The sequence below is a fragment of the Pipistrellus kuhlii genome, unplaced genomic scaffold (assembly GCF_014108245.1).
Source record: "Pipistrellus kuhlii isolate mPipKuh1 unplaced genomic scaffold, mPipKuh1.p scaffold_m20_p_55, whole genome shotgun sequence".
NCBI lineage: Eukaryota > Metazoa > Chordata > Mammalia > Chiroptera > Vespertilionidae > Pipistrellus > Pipistrellus kuhlii.
Window position 1 is genome coordinate 1,306,905 of NW_023425557.1, and position 4,994 is coordinate 1,311,898.

At 43.8% G+C, this 4,994-nt stretch overlaps 1 long non-coding RNA gene across 2 annotated transcripts; it reads right to left on the reverse strand.

Annotated features, from left to right (window-relative positions):
* Positions 1-4,099: 4,099 nt before the first annotated feature.
* LOC118706766 lies at positions 4,100-4,687 on the reverse strand. Of its 2 annotated transcripts, none has more exons than XR_006740172.1 (2): positions 4,458-4,687; positions 4,100-4,257 (listed from the first exon to the last, which is right to left on the reverse strand). It is a non-coding gene; the product is annotated as an uncharacterized LOC118706766 (long non-coding RNA). The 2 variants fall into 2 exon arrangements; XR_004984124.2 differs by having other exon boundaries at positions 4,415-4,687.
* Positions 4,688-4,994: the final 307 nt, after the last annotated feature.

Below are 4,994 nucleotides of genomic sequence, written 5' to 3' on the forward strand. Positions count from 1 at the left end.
GTGGCGTAGACATCCAGACCACTCTTCTCATTTCTCTGTCACCTCCCCATTTCTACCCCAAGCCAGGAGCAGGGTCTTACCATGCCTAATCCCCAGGTAAGGACACACCCAAGTGACCTGCCCAGGTGCACCTCAGAGAGCAGGACTCTCCAGAAGGTGCCTTGGAGAGCAGGACTCTCCAGAAGGTGCATTGATACCAATGAGGCAGCAGCTGCAACTTGTCAAAGCTTCCGGACAACCAAACGGAGCCATCAATCCCTGACCCATATGAGGGGCTGCCCCAGCCACAAACTCAGCTGCTTTTCAACTGTTGGTGTGCCTGATAGTGGCAATAGCTCCTGAATAATGACAAGGACAGGATCACAAGGGAAGAAGCTTTTGGGGCAGTATGTGGTCCCTGTGCGAGTGGGCGAATCCTGCTGGAGGCACTTGTGCTCTGCAGGGTCCGAGCCTCCCACCAGTATCCCAGCTTTCTCCTGTTATCATCCAGTGTTGACAACTGGGAATGCTGGGTCAAGAAAACAGGGGTTGTACAAAATTAACACCAAGAAATCCATGGCATTTCTATACACCAACAGTGAAATTACAGAAACAGAGACTAAAAAAGCAATTCCATTTACCATCGCACCAAAAAAATTAAGATACCTAGGAATAAATTTAACTAAGGAAGTAAAGGATCTATATGCGGAAAACTACAAGACACAAAAAAAAGAGATAGAAGAAGATGTAAAGAGATGGAAGAACATACCATGTTCATGGATTGGTAGAATCAACATCATCAAAATGTCCATACTTCCTAAAGCAATCTATAGGTTCAATGCACTCCCCATTAAAATACCAATGGCATATTTCACTGACCTAGAAAGAACTCTCCAAAAGTTCATTTGGAACAATAAAAGACCCTGAATAGCCGCAGCAATCCTGAGAAAGAAGAGTAAAGTAGGAGGGATCTCAATACCAGACTTCGAACTGTATTACAAAGCCATTGTTCTCAAAACAGCCTGGTACTGGCACAATAACAGACATATAGATCAATGGAATAGAATCGAGAACCCAGATATCAACCCAAATCACTATGCTCAATTAATATTTGACAAAGGAGGCACGAATACACAATGGAGTCAAGACAGTCTCTTCAATAAATGGTGTTGGGAAAATTGGACAGATACATGCAAAAGAATTAAACTAGATCACCAACTTACACCATACACAAAAATAAACTCAAAATGGATACAGGACTTAAACATCAGACGGGAAACCATAAAAATACTAGAAACATCCACAGGCAGCAAAATCTCAGACATATGCCAAAAGAACTTCTTCACTGATACTGCCCATAGGACAATGGAAGCTAAAGAGAAAATAAACAAATGGGACTACATCAAAATAAAAAGCTTTTTTACAGCAAAAGAAATCATCAACAAAACAATAAGAAAGCCCACTGTGTGGGAGAACATATTTGCAAATGTTACCACTGATAAAGGTTTAATCTCCAACATCTACAGACAGCTTATACAACTAAATAAAAGAAAGATGAATGATCCAATTAAAAAATGGGCAATGGACCTAAATAGAATATTTTCAAAAGAAGACAGAAGGAAGGCCAAAAGGCACATGAAAACATGCTCAAAGTCACTAATTATCCAGGAGATGCAAATCAAAACAACAATGCGGTACCATCTCACACCGGTCCGAACGGCCAACATCAACAAATCAACAAACGACAAGTGTTGGCGAGGTTGCGGAGAAAAAGGAACCCTCGTGCACTGCTGGTGGGAATGCAGACTGGTGCAACCACTGTGGAGAACAGTGTGGAGTTTCCTCAAAAAACTGAAAATGGAATTCCCATTTGACCCAGTAATCCCACTCCTAGGAATATATCCCAAGAAGCTCAAAACATCAATCAGAAAAGATATATGCACCCTTATGTTCATAGCAGCACAATCTACAATAACCAGAATTTGGAAACAGCCTAGGTGCCCATCAGCAGATGATTGGATCCAAAAACTATGGTACATCTACACAATGGAATACTATGCTGCCATAAAAAAAAAAAGAAATTCTCATCATTTGCAGCAACCTGGGTGGAATTGGAGAACATCATGCTGAGTGAAATAAGCCAGTCAATGAAAGAGAAACACCACATGACCTCACTTATTTATGGATGATAAAGAACATTATAAACTGATGAACCAAAAGATAGATATAGAGACAGTAAAGCAACAAGCAGACTGTCAAATTACAGCAGAGAGGGGAGGGAGATCTGGGGGAGATAAGAGATCAACCGAAGGACTTGTATACATGCATATAAGTACAACCAATGGATATAAAACTGTGGGGTCGGAGGGTATGTATGGGAGGGAGGGGGGCAAAAAAAATCAATAAAATATATTTTTAAAATAATAAATAAATAGATAGATAGATAAATAAGGTTAAAATTCAAAAAGAAAAGTATGAGTTGCAACACAAAGTTTAGACTGTATGAAGAAAAGGCATAGCTAGGGCGTGGCATTGTTTATTTGTTTTTTCCTGTAAAGAAAAATAGCAATTATGTGAGGCTTGCATGCTATATGGTCTCTGGCTCAACTACTCAGTTTTGCTCTTGTAGGGAGACAGCAGCTATAGACATACATAGAGGAGTGAAGCATGGCTGTGTCCCAATAAAATGGTATTTACAAAAAAAAAAAAGAGTTGGTCAGCGAGCTTTTATTTCTTAATGTGTTTTTATTAATTTCAGAGAGGAAGGGAGAGGGATAGAGAGTTTGAAACATCAGCAATGAGATAGAATCATTGATTGGCTGCCTCCTGCATGCCCCCTATTGGGGATCCTGCCCACAACCTGGGTGGGTGCTCTTGACTGAGTCCAACCTGGGGACTCTTCAGTCCACAGGCCAATGCTCTATCCACTGAGCCAAACCAGCTAGGGTGGGAGACCAGCTTTTTGAGAGACAGCTTAAAAGTGATGCTGTGCATTATCGGATCCATTTTAAACTCATCCTTCACTTGTAATTGAATGAGAAATTATTATCATATTCGATGTAACAGTCATTAAAGATACAATCAGGGCACCCTAATATGCACGCTTGTTCCAGCTGTAAGCTCCTCCTCTGTCATTATTATGTTTCCAGGTTCCCTGAGCTTTGGTGTGGCCTGTATTGTTATTTTAAGCAATATCAGAAGATGGGGATAGACCAAAGGTAGATCGAGGAAAGGTGACAGGAGAGAAGAGTCACAGAGGGTGGGGAGAGACAGAACAAAACTCCTCAGCACAGAAAGTTCAGCTGGAGAGCAGTCAGGGGGAGGGAGGAAAGTCTTGTTAGCACTGGCGGTGGCTGGTCTGTCTCTGCACCCTCCCAGAACGAAGCTCACAATCCCCCTCTGTCTGGGGAGAGTCCATGGCCACAGGTCTTCTCAGTCCAGGGGGCTTTTCCCTGACCCCCTGATCTGAGCAGAGCTCACTGGACAGCTCTCCCACGTCCCACCTACAGCCTGGAGCTAGGACTCCATACATCCCTCCAGCCAGAATCTGAGAGCAGAGGGGAAATATGTTCCTTCATCCTACTCACCGGAGAGATTATCACTGGATGAGGACCCACTTGTCTTGGTGGAACTGAAGTGGGTTAGACAGACATGAAGGTCCCAGTCCTTGGATGCAGTTGCCTTGTAAATGAAGGGGCCCTGAGACTGAGAGGGTGATAGATACCTGAGTCATCAGAAGTTCTTCCTCTTTATGTCACGCATTGGCTCAGGCTACAATCACAAGCACCTCTGCATCTAATTGTCTGGAGTCCTTCCAAACCATTTCTCAGCAGGAAGGCCAAGAGCAAGAGTGCCTACGCAGAAATGGAAGGGAAAGTCCCTCAGAAATTCTCTCTCTGGATGGCATCGCCCTCTTATCAGGCTTCAAATCTCTCCATTTCAAAATGCACACCACACCTTTGTTTAAAACCTATCAAAGCAGAAGGAAAAAGAAGGAAACAAGTCAGGTCTTATAACTTTAGCCCACAATATGCAGGCTGAAAATCAAGAAAAGCAGCTTATTTGTTTAATTGAGTGCACCACGAAGCATGGTGTTAGCCTTCGGTGCTGCTTTATTTTGAATTGCAGCATGATGAAATGGGACACACAGAGCCCTCGGAGCACCCTGCACGCACCCCACGCCTGTATCCCAGGGCCAGGCGGATCCCAGGCTCCTCTTGAGGTAGCTGTGGCTGCAGGAATCATGGACTCTGGTCCCTCTGGAAGGTCTCTCTTCAACTAGACAGACAATCAGAGGGACTTTGTGAGACTGGGCTTGAGGGAGACATAGATGCAGAGCAGGTGATCAAGAATCTGGGACAAGAGGTGGAGAGATGGAGGACAGAGCAGAGTGCCCTGCCTGGAGGACCCAGACATTAAACTGTCCTCTGCTCACCCCACACTCTCTCCTGCAGCCTGGAGCACAGCAGGGCCCCTACCTGAGGCATCCCTTCATGGCAGGGCAAAGGAAAAGTCAGACTTTACTCCTGGCACCTTTTCCTCAAAAGTCATCTTAGTCATCTCCTCCAGGAAACCAGAGGATTTGAAGCAGGGCCAATATCTGCAGTTATATCCACATGGAGACTCTGGACAAAGAGCAGCAGGTCTCTTCCAAACGCCAGTTCTCCCTGGCATTATAGATTTGGTTCCCACATGTGTTCCCAGGGTGAGCCTGCCTCCTGCACTCCTCCCACTAGGGACAGATCCCTTAAACTGGACATGTGCCCTTAACCGGACTCAAACCCAGGACCCTTCAATCTGTAGGCTGATGCTCTCTATCCATTGAGCCAAACCAGCTAGGGCTATTGGACATTTTTGTTTCACTAATATTTAGAAGTTCTTAAACATCATCTTTGTATAATTATTTCCTTAGGGTAATGTCCTAAAAATAGAACATTATTTCACTAAAATGTGGACTCTTTAATGAACAAAATAAACTAACAAACAAAATGGAAACAGACTTGTAGATAGAGAAA